The sequence below is a fragment of the Bos grunniens genome, chromosome 24 (assembly GCF_055505025.1).
Source record: "Bos grunniens cultivar Pamir isolate PY7600 chromosome 24, Bosgru_T2T1.0, whole genome shotgun sequence".
NCBI lineage: Eukaryota > Metazoa > Chordata > Mammalia > Artiodactyla > Bovidae > Bos > Bos grunniens.
The window spans coordinates 1,793,881-1,814,167 of record NC_141188.1 but is presented as its reverse complement, the minus strand read 5'-3'; the positions used below and the strand labels follow the sequence as shown (position 1 = coordinate 1,814,167).

General features: G+C 39.7%; 1 pseudogene across 1 annotated transcript; it reads right to left on the bottom strand.

Annotated features, from left to right (window-relative positions):
* Window positions 1–6,369: 6,369 nt before the first annotated feature.
* LOC147345805 (olfactory receptor 5L2-like) lies at window positions 6,370–13,296 on the bottom strand (annotated as a pseudogene). Its single transcript, XR_015153347.1, has 2 exons — window positions 13,265–13,296; window positions 6,370–9,239 (listed from the first exon to the last, which is right to left on the bottom strand). The product of XR_015153347.1 is annotated as an olfactory receptor 5L2-like (transcript).
* Window positions 13,297–20,287: the final 6,991 nt, after the last annotated feature.

The window sequence follows — 20,287 nt, the reverse complement described above, 5'->3', positions numbered from 1 at the left end:
TATTTAATTTTGTGTGTGGTTTATAAATGTCATCTCCTCACCCTCACTGAGGATTATTACATTGAGCTAGAGGAATAATATAGTTCTGTTCATGTATTAATATGACAGTTGCTGATAGAAAATAGTATATATTATAACCTTGTATAACACCACTGGATGTAGCAGAGAAAACTTTGTACTTTGAATGTTAAATAATATTACTCAAGCCTCCTGCATTGCAGGCAGATTCTTCACCATCTGAGCCACCAGGGAAGCCAATTGTTAAATAATATACCCTTCATTCTTTAGTAAAGAAAAAGAAAAGAAGATGGAATAGGGACTATCGGATATTACCCAGGGTCTGATAGAAGTATCAACACTAAGATCATAATTTAATAAATGTTACTGGGTATGTTACATACCAATAGGGAAGTAAATTATTCTCAGTAAATGATGTGAACATTTCTATATAGTTTGGGGATGAGAGCTGCACAATTTTTTTACAAGTACTGTTTCACTTACAAAGTATAAAACAACAACAAAAACCCATAAGCCTAATACTTACCAAATTTGAGTTTAAATATCATCCAAATTTGAGATAAAATGTAGAATGGAGATGGATTTATTTTCACTGCATTTATTCTTTAATCACTAAAGGTAAATGTAAGTACATAAAAATCTAGACTGCATATTGAAAACAAAACAAAAACCACCTAAAAAGTAAACTACTTTTCGAAAATCATGCCTAATACATAAAATTAAATGTTACCAAATTATGAAAATTAGAGATACCAAGGGAACATTTCATGCAAAGATGGGCTCGATAAAGGACAGAAATGGTATGGACCTAACAGAAGCAGAAGATATTAAGAAGAGATGGCAAGAATACATAGAAGAACTGTACAAAAAAGATCTTCACGACCCAGATAATCACGATGGTGTGATCACTCACCTAGAGCCAGACATCCTGGAATGTGAAGTCAAGTAGGCTTCAGAAAACACCACTACAAACAAAGCTAGTGGAGGTGATGGAATTCCAGTTGAGCTCTTCCAAATCCTGAAAGATGATGCTGTGAAAGTGCTGCACTCAATATGCCAGCAAATTTGGAAAACTCAGCAGTGGCCACAGGACTGGAAAAGGTCGGTTTTCATTCCAATCCCAAAGAAAGGCAATGCCAAAGAATGCTCAAACTACCGCACAATTGCACTCATCTCACACGCTAGTAAAGTAATGCTCAAAATTCTCCAAGCCAGGCTTCAGCAATATGTGAACCGTGAACTTCCTGATGTTCAAGCTGGTTTTAGAAAAGGCAGAGGAACTATAGATCAAAATACCAACATCCGCTGGATCATGGAAAAAGCAACAGAGTTCCAGACAAACATCTATTTCTGCTTTATTGACTATGCCAAAGCCTTTGACTGTGTGGATCACAATAAACTGTGGAAAATTCTGAAAGAGATGGGAATACCAGACTACCTGACCTGCCTCCTGAGAAATCTGTATGCAGGTCAGGAAGCAACAGTTAGAACTGGACATGGAACAACAGACTGGTTCCAAATAGGAAAAGGAGTACATCAAGGCTGTACATTGTCACCCTGTTTATTTAACTTATATGCAGAATACATCATGAGAAACGCTGGACTGGAAGAAGCACAAGCTGGAATCAAGATTGGCAGGAGAAATATCACTAACCTCAGATATGCAGATGACACCACCCTTATGGCAGAAAGTGAAGAGGAACTCAAAAGCCTCTTGATGAAAGTGAAAGTGGAGAGTGAAAAAGTTGGCTTAAAGCTCAACATTCAGAAAACGAGGATCTTGGCATCTGGTCCCATCACTTCATGGCAAATAGATGGGGAAACATTGGAAACAGTGTCAGACTTTATTTTTCTGGGGTCCAAAATCACTGCAGATGGTGACTGCAGCCATGAAATTAAAAGACGTTTACTCCTTGGAAGGAAAGTTATGACCAACCTAGATAGCATACTCAAAAGTAGAGACATTATTTTGCCAACAAAGGTCCATCTAGTCAAGGCTATGGTTTTTCCTGTGGTCATGTATGGATGTGAGAGTTGGACTGTGAAGAAGGCTGAGTGCCAAAGAATTGATGCTTTTGAATTGTGGTGTTGGAGAAGACTCTTGAGAGTCCCTTGGACTGCAAGGAGATCCAACCAGTCCATTCTGAAGGAGATCAGCCCTGGGATTTCTTTGGAGGAAATGATGCTGGAGCTGAAACTCCAGTACTTTGGCCACCTCATGTGAATAGCTGACTCACTGGAAAAGACTCTGATGCTGGGAGGGATTGGGGGCACGAGGAAAAGGGGATGACAGAGGATGAGATGGCTGGATGGCATCACTGACTCAATGGACGTGAGTTTGACTGAACTCCGGGAGATGGTGATGGACAGGGAGGCCTGGCGTGCTGCGATTCATGGAGTCACAAAGAGTCGGACATGACTGAGCGACTGAACTGAACTGAATTGAAATTATGATATTTTGTAAATATTCTTCATGGAGGTGGGCGATCTTAATGTTAAAATGTCTCATAAATTGTTTTGAAAAACTTGAACACCCAATGGAAATATAAGCAAAGTGAACAGAAAAGAAAGGAAATCATTGAACATTAAAATGTTTCCACATTTTAAATTTGTCTTGCTGTTGTTTTTCTCCTTTGCTTCTAGTTTTTAGGTTCACATAGTAAATAACCTATAAATCCATGTGAGGATGTTTTCTGAAGTCTTATTTTATCTTATTGACTTCCCTGGTGGCTCGGATAGTAAAAGTGTCTGCCTACACCTTGGAAGACCAGGGTTCGATCCCTGGGTTGGGAAGGTCCCCAGGAGAAGAAAATGGCAACCCACTCCAGTATTCTGGCCTTGAAAATCCCATGGGTGGAGGAGCCTGGTAGGCTACAGTCCATGGGGTCGCAAAGAGTCAGACAGGACTGAGAGACTTCACTTTCACTTACATATTATTAGCGAGAAGTGTTTCTTTATACACTTTTTCTTGCTGATCTGAGTACTTTGATCATATCATTTTATTTAACACAAGGTATAAAAAAATAAAGTTGAATGCTTTATCTATATTTCCATGGTCCCGTGATTTATATATTTCTTTTACCCTTCCACAATTCTGAATCATTCTTTCCATTCTATCTGATCAACAAAGTCACCAGATTTGAAGAATGTTTATTTTTGATGGTAAAATTCCTTTTGGAACAAGTTGCCTAGGAAAACTTCATTTAGTTACTAAGTCTAAAATCAACCGAGGAGACTCTGAGCTTCCACTGCAGGGGGGTACAGTTTCCAACCCTGGTTCAGGAACTGAGATCCTGTACCCCTTGTGAAAGTGAAGTCGCTCAGTCGTGTCCGACTCTTAGCGACCCCATGGACTGCAGCCCACCAGGCTCCTCCATCCATGGGATTTTCCATGGAGTGGGGTGCCATTGCCTCTATGCCTTGTTAGCATGGCCTAAAAAACAAAAGCAATAACAACAACAACAAGAACAACAAAGCAAAGTAATCAAAGAAAATATAACAATTCTTACTTTAGAAATTATAAGGAAATTATGACATTTATCGTACAATATGGAACCATGGAATTTTACTTAGATGTTAAAAGATGACCACCACACCCTGTCATTTTTGGTTTACAAATATTACAAAGAATAAAGTACAAAGTATCTATAATTAAAATCATAAAATGAAGATAAGAGACTTGAGGAGTACTTGAATATTCAGTGACAGAGAGATTTATACTGTAAGTGGAGCTTCCCAGCTGGCACAGTGGTAAAGAATCTGCCTGCCAACGCAAGAGATGTGAGTTTTGTCCCTGGGTCAGGAACATCCTCTGGAGGAGGAAATGGCAACCCACTGCAGTATTGTTACCTGAAAGGTCCAAGGACAGAGGAGCCTGGCAGGCTACAGTCCATGAGGTCACAAAGAGTGGGACATATATGAGCGACTGAGCACACACACACACACACTAAGTGAAATTAAAACAGATTAGAAAAAGAAACTCGGCATTGTGTACTGCAATCCCTAAAAAGTCATGTTTGTAGCCTTTCGTCATATTTTCATGTCCACTCTTCGATTCTTTGGGTCATGATATTGCTGCTGGGAGTTGAAACCTGAATCCCCAGATACACTTGTTAACTGGCTTATCTTTCAGTTCAGTTCAGTTCAGTTGCTCAGTTGTGTCCAACTCTGCAACCCCATGAACCGCAGCACGCCAGGCCTCCCTGTTCATCACCAGCTCCTGGAGTCCACCAAAACCCATGTCCATTGTGTCGGTGATGCCATCCAACCATCTCATCCTCCGTCATCTCCTTCTCTTCCTGCCTTCAACCTTCACAAACATTAGGGTCTTTTCAAATGAGTCAGCTCTTCGCATGAGGTGGACAAAGTGTTGCAGTTTCAGCTTCTACATCAGTCCTTCCAATGAACACCCAGGACTGATCTCCTTTAGAATGGACTGGTTGGACTTCCTTGCAGTCCAAGGGACTATCAAGAGTCTTCTCCAACACCACAGTTCAAAAGCATCAATTCTTCAGTGCTCAGCTTTCTTCATAGTCCAACTCTCACATCCATACATGACTACTGGAAAAACCACAGCCTTGACTAGACGGACCTTTGTTGACAAAGTAATGTCTCTGTTTTTTAATATGCTGTCCAGGTTGGTCATAACTTTCCTTCCAAGGAGTAAGTGTCTTTAAATTTCATGGCTGCAATCACCATCTGCAGGGATTTTGAAGCCCTCAAAAAGGATTATCTTTAAGTTCCGCCAAAGGCAGAAAAAAAGAGAAATGGGAGGGAGAAGAAAAGGAGGAAAACTTCAAAGGAAATGGGAAGGAGAAAAGAAAGAAATGTCTTCTTGCTTTTCAGTTTCTTTTCCAGTTTCTCACCATACTCTACTCAGAAGCAAAAGCAGCAGTCTGGCTTGTCCCAGGGACCAAAGATCAACGGGGCCTGTGCCTAGAGGCTGAAACGTGTAGACACCCTTAGAGCTCTGTCTCTTCCTCATGAACTTCACATCAGATGAGCAGAGCACGTCCTCCAACCTCTGAGATTCTGGCAAGAATACTTCTTCCCTGTTGTCTGCACACATAAAGAATGATAATTTCTTCCTGAAGTTAATAATCATTAAATCAGAGACTGCCCTGGTGATCCAGTGGTTAAGAACACACCTCCAATGCAGGGGCCACAGGTTCGATCCCTGGGCGGGGAGCTAAGATCTCATATGCCACGGGGCAACTAAGCCCACACACTGTGACGAGACAGCCTATGTGCTGCAACAAGAGAAGTCCACAGACTGCAACTAGAAAGGCCTGCATGAAGCAACGAAGACCCAACACAACCAAAATAATTAAATAAATAAAATACCACTAAATGAACACATTCTTCATCTCTCCAGCCTTCCAAAATCTAACATCCGATGTATTCAGCCTCACTAGGGATTTCTTTTCCTAAGTGGACCTGCCTCATATAACACACCATGTACAACATATTCAACACGGAACAATTTTGAACCAATTTACAACCTTAAAAGTCAACATAGTACTTTAAGTTCTAATATTAAGCTCAACATACATACAGTTTATATACCAGTTTTTATTCATCTAACTATCTAATAAAAATAAAGATAACTTATAATACGTAAGTGATCAGATCAGATCAGTCGCTCAGTCATGTCCTATTCTTTGCGAACCCATGAATCCAGCACGCTAGGCCTCCCTGTCCATCACCAACTCCCGGAGTTCACTCAGACTCACGTCCATCGAGTCAGTGATGCCATCCAGCCATTTCATCCTCTGTCGTCCCCTTCTCCTCTTGCCCCCAATCCCTCCCAGCATCACAGTCTTTTCCAATGAGTCTACTCTTCGCATGAGGTAAGTGATAGTGAGAGGGAAAAGAATAAATAGTTCCAGGCCTCAAAGATTTCACTGAAACACACATAAAGTATCTTCCTAGCGCCAGTGAGTACCTACATGTTGTCAAAATGTAATCTCGGTATAATGTTGAGAGGTTAACAGTAATAACTATTGTTCAAACTTGAGGAAACTGAGAAATTAAGAAGTTTGTGTTACTTGTCAAATTAAAAAATGGGAGTCAAATTGCCTATTGTGTTTTTCATAAACTCCAGTGTAGTGCTTTCTAACGTTAGTATAGACACACAGAGAGATGCTTCATTGAGCAAGTGAATTTAATGTAGAAATTTACATAAATCATAATGGAAGCACAAATAAAGTATCAGTGGCACATAAGAGCCAAGGTTGAAGGAAGAAATGAAGTTTAACACATAAAGGAAAGATGAACAAAGGTCATTTCATCAAGACACAGAAAAAAAATGTACACCGAGGTTAGAAGTCCACTTATGAGTCACGGTAAGCATTTAATGCATATTTTTAAAGTAATCCAGAAGAAAGTAATTAAAAGTGAGAAAAGAGGCAAAAGTCAGCAATGCTGTTATTCATAACAATGGTTATTAAATAATTGCATACATAGAGGTACCTGATGGTTTATAGTCCGTGGGGTCCCAAAAGATCTGAACCTAACTTAGTGACTAAACAACAACCAACCAATACATACACATATATAATATATTAATATATCTACATAATATGTAGGTATATACATTTATAAGCATACAGACATGGCTGGGAGATATTATAGGTTTGGTGTATTCAGTTTATTGTGATAAGGCAAATTAGGCTTCCCTGGTGGCTCAGACAGTAACGAGTCTGCCTGCAGTGCAGGAGACCCTGGTTCGATCCCTGGGTCAGGAAGATGCCCTGCAGAAGAAAACAGCTACCCACTCCAGTATTCTTGCCTGGAAAACCCCATAGATGGAGGAGTCTGGCAGGCTACAGTCCATGGGGTCGCAAAGAGTTGGACACGACTGAGCGATTTCACTTTCTGTTTCCAATAAGCCAAATATCATTAATAAAGCAGGTCAAACACATTTTCAGTGTGCATATGTCTAAGTATGCACACTGAAATATTATGTCTAAGAAATGTACATATATTGGGACTTCCCTAGTGGTCCAGTGGTTAAGAATCCGCTGTCCTTTTCAGGGGACCTGTGCCTGATCCCTTGGGGGCAACTAAGATACCACATGCCACAGGGAACTAAACCCAAACAGCGCAACTAGAGACGTCCACATGCCACAGAGAAGACCCAGCACAGCCAAATAAAATAAAATAATTTAAAACCTTTATGCAAACCAATAAAAACTAAAAAAATACATATCCTAGTTGAAAAATAGTTTAAAATGCTAACCACCATCTAAACCTTCAGTGAATTATAATCTTTTTCAATAGTAACATCAGGGATGGCAGATCACTATAACTTACACAATAATGAAAAAGTTTAAAATATTGCCAGAATTACCAAAATGTGACATGTGACAGAGACATGAGTGAGCAAATGTTGCTGGAAAAACAGGGCTAATAGACTTGCTTGATGCAGGGTGGCCACAAATCTTCAATCTGTAAAAATGCAGTATCTGCAAAGCACAATACTGCCGAGTGCAATAGACAATATACATCTATGCACACACACACACACACATATACACATATATAAAGAGACAACCAATTATGTGTTAGGGATATTCCTAAGCCTGGCATGCTGCGATTCATGGGGTCGAGAAGAGTCGGACACGACTGAGCGACTGAACTGAACTGAACTGAACTAAGCTATTTTCACTTGACATGTAATTTAATTTCCCTGAAATTTCTGTAATGTAATTATTATCAATATCTCTATTATTCAGATGTGATAATATATGAAACCCCAAAACCACTGGACACTGCAACGACAAAAACAAAAAATAATAAAGGAAGTAAGAACAAAACAATGAAGAGAATATATATATTTATATTTATATACACATATGGAATCTTATTCTCTGTAAAAACTGACAAAGATGTGTTCCTTATTGTAAAATAACAGGTGTTCAATTGTGAAATGAATCATAGTCCCCTTTATGGATGTTAAAATAAAATGTGATACTTAGTCCATTAAACTCATGAAAGTCTAAGAGAAAATTAAATTTGTGTGTTTTAACAGTCCAGTACACTGTCCAATTTAAAACATTTCATATAGCATCAAAGCAAAGAAGTAGGCTGCACATTTTGAAATATTCTCAATCAATCCTAAACTTGTAAATTGAAAAGGCACAAAGATAAGAGAATTAAAAAGACTCACTCATAGCTATTCACATCTTGACTGCTCTTTTCACTCCAACACTGAAACGCATCATTACCCTTTCATCAGCCTCCAATTTCTAACCCTGAGTCCTGCTAGGAAAATACTCTCTAGGATAATATTTTGGAGCTCACCACTTTTCTGAGCGCTTCTTTCACATCCTTGTTCCTCAGAGTATAGATCAGGGGGTTCAGCATGGGGATCACTACAGTGTAGAACACTGTGGCCACTCTGTCAATGTCCATGCTGTTGCCAGATTGGCACCGGCAATAAATGAAAAGGACTGTTTTGTGAAAGACAATGATGGCAGTGAGGTGGGAAGCACAGGTGGAAAAGCTTTGCACCCTTTGTCTGCAGAGCGCATCCTCAGGATGATGATGAGAATAAACAAGTAGGATGTGAGGATGACCACAATGGTGATAACCTCATTGAAAGCAGCCACAATGTAGAGAACCAACTGATTCATGGTGACATCAGAGCAAGCAAGAGACAAGAGAGGGGGAAGATCACAAAGAAGTGGTTGATCACATTTGATCTGTAGGATGGGATCTGAAGAGCTAAACACAAGTGAATCACAGAACATACAGTAGCATTGAGATAGCAACAAGTCACCAATTCCATGCAGAGATTTCGGGACATGGTGACCATGTACAGCAGTGGGTCACAGATGGCCACACAGCGGTCATAGGCCATCACTGCCAGCAGAATGACCTCAGTTACCCCAAATGTGCAAAACAGGTAGAATTGCACAGTGCATTCCAGGAAGGAAATCGCTCTGTCTTCATTTAAGATGTTAGCTAGCATCTTCGGCGTGTTGGTCGTGGAGTAACAGAAATCCACAAAGGACAAGTGGCTGAGGAAAAAGTACATGGGGGTGTGGAGTCCAGAGCTGACCTGAATGAGACCAATCATGCCCAGGTTTCCCCAAACTGTGACTCCAAGACGGAAAGAAACAGCAGGAAGAGGAATCTAAGGGGGCTCAGGGGCATCTGAGAATCCAAGGAGGATGAAGTCTGTCACAGCAGTGCAGTTTTCCTTGTCCGTGTCCTCACTTTACCATGGTTGCAGAAAAATAGTAATAGTTATTCTCCATGAGTTCTTCCCCAATTTAGTTTTGACTGTCTCCTATAAGGGGAGAAGGCAATGGCAACCCACTCCAGTACTCTTGCCTGGAAGATCCCATGGACAGAAGAGCCTGGTAAGCTGCAGTCCATGGAGTCTCTAAGAGTGGGACATGACTGAGTGGCTTCACTTTCACTTTTCACTTTCATGCATTGGAGAAGGAAATGGCAACCCACTCCAATGTTCTTGCTGGAGAATTACAGGGACCCGGGAGCCTGGTGGGCTGCTGTCTATGGGGTCGCACCTAGTCGGACACGACTGAAGCGACTTAGCAGCCGCAGAAGCATTCTCCTAAAAGAGACATGGCAATATATAGGATATATTTTATAGCAAAGAAATAAGGCATTGCTTTGGGGAAGTTTAGGAAAAGCTCAGAAATTGCATCACTCCAATACATCGAGTCCATAGTTTACTTCACAGATCACAGGAAAGGCTTGCATCCATATGAGCCTGTATGATTCCTTAAACTGCTGCTGCTACTGTTGCTAAGTCGCTTCAGTCGTGTCCGACTCTGCGCGACCCCATAAACGGCAGCCCACCAGGCTCCCCCGTCCCTGGGATTCTCCAGGCAAGAACACTGGAGTGGGTTGTCATTTCCTTCTCCAATGCATGAAAGTGAAAAGTGAAAGTGAAGTCGCTCAGTCGTGTCCGACTCTTAGCGACCCCATGGACTGCAGCCCACCAGGTTCCTCCATCCATGGGATTTTCCAGGCAAGAGTACTGGAGTGGGGTGCCATTGCCTTATCCCTTCCTTAAACTAGTTATATACAATTCGGGGCTTAGAACTGAATCATCAGAAAGATATCAAATATTATTTAATTATCCATATTGTTTTTTATTAAATTAATATATACACAGCACTATATATAAGGGTTTCCCTGGTGGCTTATTTGGTAGAGAACCTGCCTGCAATGTGGGAAACCTGGGTTCGATCCCTGGGTTTCGAAGATCCCTGGAGAAGGGAATGGCTACCCTCTCCAGTATACTGGGCTGGAGAATTCCATGGACTGTATAGTCCAAGGGGTAGCAAAGAGTCAGATACTACTGAGCGAATTTCACTCACTATATATAAAATAAATAACAAGGACTGCAAAGGGGACAATATTACATATCTTATAATAATTTATAATGGAGAAGACTCTGAAAAAGAATATGATATATCTATATCTATATGGAATAGATACAGTTACATAGATATAGATATATCTGAATAATTTACTGTAGACCTGAAAGGAACACAGTGTTGAAAATTAACTCTAGGTCAATAAAATGGTTATTAAAAATATTCCAATACCTTTTTACTAACTTACTCTTTAATCATTTCTCAAAGTATTGGGATTCAGTGGATAAGTTTTTAGAAAATCTTTTATAATGAAATATGTGAAGTATGCTTATTTAAGATTGCTAATTGACAAATGTTCATTTATTTAAATATGGTTCAGTTGGGAAAGCAGATTCTATCATCTATATTAGTATATTTTCCTATAAAATTTGCATAGTGATTTTGTTCATTATGGCACACACTGTCTGTCATTCTTCAGGGAACTGATATTCAAAATCTAACATTCTGTAACTGTGAGTCTCAAGCCTTATGAAGACCTATTTGACAAATATATCCTCTGTTTTAGCTCTATTTGAAGAGCTAAACAATGATGTGAACATGTAATTAACAGAAATGCTTGCTGCTGCATTGCACCATTATTTATGAAAGCAAAATTTAGAAATGAAGTGTCGAGCAACAGGAAAAAAGTTCAAAGATATACTGCATACATATTATGGAAAATCACTCAGCTTTTTGAAGAAGTTTGCTTTTCACATGTACACCTGTGGTGGATGCATGTTGATGTATGGCAAAACCAATACAATATTGTAAAGTAAAAAAATAAAAATAAAGAAAAAAATAAATAAAATATAAATTTATTTATTTTAACTGGAGGCTAATTACTTTATAATATTGTAGTGGTTTTGCCAAGAAGTTTTAATGATCTAAAAATGATTATGATAAGATGGCAAGTAAAAGCATAGTAAACCAGATTGCACACACAGAATATTATACAGACAGCTTATGTATTATATTATACATAAGCTGCATTGTATATCTGATCTTCACAACATCCATTAAATATAAGTATTTTATTCTGATAACTTTAAAAAGAAACTTTAGAAAAGAATCTTGCCTGAATTCTCACAAAACATAAAAGGTTTAAGGGCTGTGTGTTTTTTTTTTAAATGAAGGAGATATGTATTCAATGCTTTTGACATATTGAAAATGCCAATGAAGGGTATTTTCTCTACTCACCCTTAGTAACAATAAAATGATTTGGAGGCACCAGTTGGTTATTTTCAGGGGGTAAAAAATCTGGACTAAACCCCAACACATCTGGTATTTTCCACATTCTTCAAATAACTTCAAAAAGGTTAATGTGTGCGTGTGTGTTCAGTTGTGTCCAGCTATTTACAACTCTAGGGACTGTAGCCTGCTAAGCCACTACATCCATGAGATTTCTCAGACAAGAATATTGGGGCGGGTTGCCATTTCCTCCTTCAGGGTATCCTCCCAACCCAGGTACTGAACGTCTCAGGTGTATCCTCCAGGCAGATTCTTGACCGTCGAGCCACTCAAAGAGGTAAGTGAATGAAGTGAAAGTAACTCAGTCGCATCTGACTCTTTGCGACCCCATGGAATATAAAGTCCACGGAATTCTCCAGGCCAAAACACTGGAGTGGGTAGCCTTTCCCTTCTCCAGGGGATCTTCCCAACCCAGGGATCGAAGCCAGGCCTCCCACATTTCAGGCTGATTCTTACCAGCTGAGCCACAAGGGAAGCCCTCGAAGAGGTAAAGGACATGTGAATTAAAATATTGTGGTTTGAAGACATAATTATTCTGAGGATATGGTTTTCTTTCCTCAATGGCCAGTACAAGTGACTTTGTCTTTTTCTGATTTCAAAGTAGTACATAATTGTAGAAAACCTTTTTCGGTTTTTAAAGAAAAATCAGGCTACTGATTACTTATAGAGAGAAGTGGTTCTTAACCAGGAGCGATTATAACCCCACAGGATGTTTAGCAATATCTGAAGATACTGTTGATTGTCACAATCAGGAGGGTTGCTACTGACATCTAGTGGACCGACCAGTGAAAGTGAAAGGGTTGGTCACTCAGCTGTTTCTGACTGAGACCCCCAGGGACTGTAAGCCTGACAGGCTCCTCTGTCCATGGAATTCTCCAGACAAGAATACTGGAGTGGCTAGCCATTCTTGTCTCCAGGGGAGTTTCCTGACCCAGAGATTGAACCTGGGTCTCTTGCATCACAGACAGATTCTTTACCCTCGGAGCCATCAGGGAAGCCCCCTGGACAGACGAGATGCTGCTAAATAGTCTACAAGGTACAGAACAGCATCTCCCTCCCCACCCCCATCCTCCACACACACCCACAACACATGAAAAGACCAAAATACAATTTGGGCCAAAATGTCAGTAGTATCAAATGTGAGAAAATTGCTATAGAGAGACATCTACAAATCCCTTTGGCACAAGGACAAAGTAATCCCTTTCCTGTCTGATCCGGAGGTGTTTCACATGTCTGTGTTCCTCCTGGAACAGTTCCGAGGACCCCTCAGCACCTACTCCCAGCCTCAGAGTGACTGTCAGGAGACTCTCCCTGCTGTCTTTCCCAGGTTCCATGGATGGAGTTAAAGTGAGGGGGGAGGAGGAGGGAAGGGGGGAGGAACTGAGCATTCCTCCCTGTTGGCTCACACTCTTTCCCTCTTACACTGACAGCTGTTTCAAATTCGGCTCTGCAGATGGAGTTGTTCCCATTTCCTGTTGAGATTGTTTCTCAGGACAAAAAGTGAAAATACTTTCAAAAAGGAGTGCTCAAAATTTGGGCATTTCTTAAAATACTCTATAAATACAGGCTAACTACAGACTTTTAAAAATGTCTACTGTCACTACCCTCTTTTACACTTGTTCCGCTTCTCATACATGGCTAACTATGCTACCCTTATGAGAAGACAAACAAATAAACAAGCTTCCACACCTCAGGAAATACAGTTCAGTCCATTTCCCCCAAAACAGAGTGTAGTCCAACCAACCTGTGAGATAGGCCTTGCTTCCTGTTTGTGAAGACGTTATGAGGGAAAACGCTACATGCTTTACATTTATGTGTGTGTATCCTTGGAGCTCATATTTCTTAAGCTTCCAAACCAATTATTGATCTCTGTGGGACACCAACAAGACATCAAGCAAACAACTTCATCTTGAGAGCAAGCAACATCATCTTGGGACTCAAATAATTAAGGAGTTGTATGAGATGCAGTCAGATGGAAAAAGCTATTTAAAGCTGGTTCACGTACCAAGTCTCTTCAGTCATGTCTGACTCTTTGTGAGTCTATGGACCATAGCCTACCAGGCTCCTATGTCCATGGGACTCTCCAGGCAATAATACAGGAGTGAGTTGCCATGCTCTCCCTCCAGGGGATCTTCCTGACCCAGGGATTGAACCTGTGTCTCCTGAATTGCAGGTGGATTCTTTACCCACTGAGCCACCTGGAAAGCCCCAAGTTGGTACATGTTATTACAGTTCAACACAATTCCTTTCAGATATCATGATGAACTGCAGAGCATTTTTTGCTGCATTCAAACATTGCCCTCTAAACCAGGGATTATGTTGCCATTATGAAATATGTGGATAAGTCTTATAAACTGTGCCAGTCTTACACTTAGAGCTCCTTTCTTGAGGACATAGGGTTTGAAGTCACAATAGCATTCTGCCAAATACCAGAAAGTGGTGGAAATAATGATCCACCTTTGCTGAGAACAATAGCAATTGCTCACATTTGCTGATCACTTTGTATGTGCTGTGTACTCTTCTGAATGCAACCACACACACGTTTCATCTTTATAAAAATAAGTGAGATGATTATAGCTATGAGAATAAGTGAGATGATTACCGCTATGCAGCATCTAAGATGACTTAGACACTGGCAGCTGTAACTTGCACAAAGTCATAAACGGAATCATTGATAGAATGAGCTTTTTGGTTTTTGCCATCTGGCCCTGTGTTAGGAAGAGCAGAGCCACTGACGGTGCTGGAAACCGTGCTCCCTGCTCAACGCAGAGACCGTTTAATGGGTCTGCCTGAAAGATCTCTCCCAAGTCACTTCTTATCTGACTGCATAACCTCTCCTTCAACCAACAGTGCTCAAAGGAGAGTCTGTTATGTGTGCCCTTGAATATACCAAACATTCAAGAATTCCATGTAATTTCATTTTTCAGAAGCAAGGATTCCTCTTATTCATTCATGTATTACCCAGTGAATTATCCCAATTAGAAAAGCAAAAACAAACTCCCAAAACTTAAAACATAAGAGTGCTGTGAAGTACTGCTTTCCAGAAAGCCTGACATTATCTTTTTTTTGTGTGTGTGTAATAAAGTTTTATTAAAGTATAAAGGAGATTGAGAAAGCTTTTGACCTAAGCATCAGTTAATCAAGATTTTTCCAACCCTTGACGTGACATCTTGTTTCTCTCTGGTTTATATATCTTTTTTTTCCTCAAAAAATAAGGACTTTACACAGGCATTTTAGACTATACAGTGATGTTTTGAAATTAGATATTAGTGGATTGATGATTATAATATATCTATTTAGAATCTATTTTTGTTGTTGTTGTTCTTCATATACCCTGAAAGTATTGCCAGTTTTATTTTTATTTTTTTAAATTTTATTTTATTTTTAAGTTTTACATAATTGTATTAGTTTTACCAAATATCAAAATGAATCCGCCACAGGTATACATGTGTTCCCCATCCTGAACCCTCCTCCCTCCTCCCTCCCCATACCACCCCTCTGGGTTGTCCCAGTGCACTAGCCCCAAGCATCCAGTATCGTGCATCGAACCTGGACTGGCAACTCGTTTCTTACATGATATTTTACATGTTTCAAATGCATCTCCCTGAGGGAGAGAGTTCCATTACAGGAAGAATAAAAAGACATCTATAAAGAACAGCATGGGCAGTGATGTTTAATATCATCTGGGCAAAACACTCAGAGGAACTCTCTGCTTATCTATTTATCTAAGTCTTAAAGGCAGGGCAGATATTTTTTTTTAAAGTAATTTAAATATAAACTTATAATTGAATTCTATCTAATGATCATTTTAATAAAATGTATAATAAAATTATGAAGTTGTAAGTTTTTGATGAACTATATTTATACAAATAAGATACTATAATTTTATTAAAGTATTGAATCAAAAGATTCAATGACACCAACAAGTTAAATTGCCTAAACTTTTAAATTGCACATTTTAATCAAGTTGCATTTAAGAAAAGCTGATATGCTTAGTCGCTATATGATAAGACTTGAGAAGGTCTTTGTGGTAACATCAGAAATTAAGAAGGTCAGTGGTTTTAAAGACAGCATAACAAGCTACTCCAAAACACTAGCTTAAAAACAAAACAAAACAAAACAAAAAAACAGAAAAAACAGCTGCTTATTGCATGGATCACTATTACATGAGTCAGTAAGGTCAGTACCCTCATCTGATCTTGGCTGGTGTACTTACGTGTATTTTATCAGCTTTGCAGTCTAGGTGATCTAACAAGGCCTCACACTCCAGTTGGGAGGTTGCTAAATGCTATTTCATGGAATAGGGGTGTAAGGCATATTGCTCGTTATCCAATAGGCTGCTGCTGCTGCTACTGCTGCTAAATCGCTTCAGTCTTGTCCAACTCTGTGCGACCCCATAGATGGAAGCCCACCAGGCTCCCCTGTCCTTGGGATTCTCCAGGCCAGAACACTGGAGTGGGTTGCCATTTCCTTCTCCAATGCAGGAAAGTGAAAAGTGAAAGTGAAGTCGCTCAGTCGTGTCCGACTCTTCGCGATCCCATGGATTGCAGCCTACCAGGCTCCTCCGTCCATGGGATTTTCCAGGCAAGAGTCCTGGAGTGGGGTGCCATTGCCTTCTCCATCCAATAGGCTGCTGCTGCTGCTACTGCTGCTAAGTCGCTTCAGTCGTGTCCGACTCTGTGCGACCCCAGAGACGGCAGCCCACCAGGCTCCCCCGTCCCTGGGATTCTCCAGGCAAGAACACTGGAGTGGTTGCTGTCTCCTTCTCCAATGCATGAAAGTGAAAAGAGAAAATGAAGTAGCTCAGTCGTCTCCGACTCTTAGCGACCCCGTGGACTGCAGCCCACCAGGCTCCTCCCTCCATGGGATTCTCCAGGCAAGAGTACTGGAGTGGGATGCCACTGCCTTCTCCATAGACTAGGCTGTGCTTATTCACATGGCAGTTTTTCTAAGAGAGTATGCAAATTCCAAGAGATCTTGTGAAAGCCACAGGGCCATCAGATGCTTGAAGATGGCACAATGTCTCTTCAGCTATCTTTTATATCAGTCAAAGCTAGTCACAAAGTAGTCTACATTCAGAACATGGAGAGATTGATTCCACCGTTAATCAGAAGAATAGAAAGGGGTGTGGATACCTGGATAACTGAAGAACTGGGATCATGTTGAAAACTACCATATTGGATAGCAAATCACCTTAAAGGATATAACTTCCAAAATTTTAATCTTCAGCAAAATTAGAAGGTAATCTAACGTTAATGCATTACTTTCAAAAATTTGAGGAAAGATCATTGTGAGAAATTGGCTGAAATATTTGTGTCATTCCTATTCCAGCACAAATTCTGACAGATTCTATTCCCATTTACATTTAATACTCTCAAATATTATGAGTGTTTAGATCTTTTGAAAAGCAGACATTGCAGAACTTATCTAGACATATTGAATAGAATAGTGTACAAATTATTTAAGCAAAAGTGAGCTATTAATGTTAGGTGAAGTAAAATTTGCTCAGTCGTGTCCAACTCTTTGCGACCCCATGGAATTCTCCAGACCAGAACATCGGAAGACCTGGTATTTCTATTTTTCAATATTTATTCATTTGACTACACCAGACCTTAGTTGCAGCACATAGAATCTTTCAGTTGCAGCACGAGGAATCTAGTTCCCTGACCAGAGATCAAAGGCAGGATCCCTGAATTGGGAGTGCAGACTCTTAGCCCCTGGACCACCAGGAAAGTCCCAAGATCTTGTATTTCTTTTTTTTCTAATTTTATTTTATTTTTAAACTTTACATAATTGTATTAGTTTTGCCAAATATCAAAATGAATCCGCCACAGGTATACATGTGTTCCCCATCCCGAACCCTCCTCCCTCCTCCCTCCCCATACCATCCCTCTGGGCCGTCCCAGTGCACCAGCCCCAAGCATCCAGCATCGTGCATCGATCCTGGACTGGCAACTCGTTTCCTACATGATATTTTACATGTTTCATTGACATTCTCCCAAATCTTCCCACCCTCTCCCTCTCCCACAGAGTCCATAAGACTGTTCTATACATCAGTGTCTCTTTTGCTGTCTCGTACACAGGGTTATTGTTACCATCTTTCTAAATTCCATATATATGCGTTAGTATACTGTATTTATGTTTTTCCTTCTGGCTTACTTCACTCTGTATAATAGGCTCCAGTTTCATCCACCTCATTAGAACTGATTCAAATGTATTTTTAATGGCTGAGTAATACTCCATTGTGTATATGTACCACAGCTTTCTTATCCATTCATCTGCTGATGGACATCTAGGTTGCTTCCATGTCCTGGCTATTATAAACAGTGCTGTGATGAACATTGGGGTACACGTGTCTCTTTCCCTTCTGGTTTCCTCAGTGTGTATGCCCAGCAGTGGGATTGCTGGATCATAAGGCAGTTCTATTTCCAGTTTTTTAAGGAATCTCCACACTGTTCTCCATAGTGGCTGTACTAGTTTGCATTCCCACCAACAGTGTAAGAGGGTTCCCTTTTCTCCACACCCTCTCCAGCATTTATTATTTGTAGACTTTTGGATCACAGCCATTCTGACTGGTGTGAAATGGTACCTCATAGTGGTTTTGATTTGCATTTCTCTGATAATGAGTGATGTTGAGCATCTTTTCATGTGTTTGTTAGCCATCTGTATGTCTTCTTTGGAGAAATGTCTATTTAGTTCTTTGGCCCATTTTTTTATTGGGTCGTTTATTTTTCTGGAGTTGAGCTGTAGGAGTTGCTTGTATATTTTTGAGATTAGTTGTTTGTCGGTTGCTTCATTTGCTATTATTTTCTCCCATTCTGAAGGCTGTCTTTTCACCTTGCTTATAGTTTCCTTTGATGTGCAGAAGCTTTTAAGGTTAATTAGGTCCCATTTGTTTATTTTTGCTTTTATTTCCAATATTCTGGGAGGTGGGTCATAGAGGATCCTGCTGTGATGTATGTCGGAGAGTGTTTTGCCTATGTTCTCCTCTAGGAGTTTTATAGTTTCTGGTCTTACGTTTAGATCATTAATCCATTTTGAGTTTATTTTTGTGTATGGTGTTAGAAAGTGGTCCAGTTTCATTCTTTTACAAGTGGTTGACCAGATTTCCCAGCACCACTTGTTAAAGAGATTGTCTTTAATCCATTGTATATTCTTGCCTCCTTTGTCAAAGATAAGGTGTCCATATGTGCGTGGATTTATCTCTGGGCTTTCTATTTTATTCCATTGATCAATATTTCTGTCTTTGTGCCAGTACCATACTGTCTTGATAACTGTGGCTTTGTAGTAGAGCCTGAAGTCAGGTAGGTTGATTCCTCCAGTTCCATTCTTCTTTCTCAAGATCGCTTTGGCTATTCGAGGTTTTTTGTATTTCCATACAAATTGTGAAATTATTTGTTCTAGCTCTGTGAAGAATACTGTTGGTAGCTTGATAGGGATTGCGTTGAATCAGTAAATTGCTTTGGGTAGTATACTCGTTTTCACTATATTGATTCTTCCAATCCATGAACATGGTATATTTCTCCATCTATTAGTGTCCTCTTTGATTTCTTTCACCAGCGTTTTATAGTTTTCTATATATAGGTCTTTAGTTTCTTTAGGTAGATATATTCCTAAGTATTTTATTCTTTCCATTGCAATGGTGAATGGAATTGTTTCCTTAATTTCTCTTTCTGTTTTCTCATTATTAGTGTATAGGAATGCAAGGGATTTCTGTGTGTTGATTTTATATCCTGCAACTTTACTATAGTCATTGATTAGTTCTAGTAATTTTCTGGTGGAATCTTTAGGGTTTTCTATGTAGAGGATCATGTCATCTGCAAATAGTGAGAGTTTTACTTCTTCTTTTCCAATTTGGATTCCTTTTATTTCTTTTTCTGCTCTGATTGCTGTGGCCAAAACTTCCAAAACTATGTTGAATAGTAATGGTGAAAGTGGGCACCCTTGTCTTGTTCCTGACTTTAGAGGAAATGCTTTCAATTTTTCACCATTGAGGATAATGTTTGCTGTGGGTTTGTCATATATAGCTTTTATTATGTTGAGGTATTTTCCTTCTATTCCTGCTTTCTGGAGAGTTTTTATCATAAATGGATGTTGAATTTTGTCAAAGGCTTTCTCTGCATCTATTGAGATAATCATATGGTTTTTATTTTTCAATTTGTTAATGTGGTGTATTACATTGATTGATTTGTGGTATTGAAGAATCCTTGCATACCTGGGATGAAGCCCACTTGGTCATGGCATATGACCTTTTTAATGTATCGTTGGATTCTGTTTGCTAGAATTTTGTTAAGGATTTTTGCATCTATGTTCATCAGTGATATTGGCCTGTAGTTTTCATTTTTTGTGGCATCTTTGTCAGGTTTTGGTATTAGGGTGATGGTGGCCTCATAGAATGAGTTTGGAAGTTTACCTTCCTCTGCAATTTTCTGGAAGAGTTTGAGCAGGATAGGTGTTAGCTCTTCTCTAAATTTTTGGTAGAATTCAGCTGTGAAGCCGTCTGGACCTGGGCTTTTGTTTGCTGGAAGATTTTTGATTACAGTTTCAATTTCTGTGCTTGTGATGGGTCTGTTAAGATTTTCTATTTCTTCCTGGTCGAGTTTTGGAAAGTTGTACTTTTCTAAGAA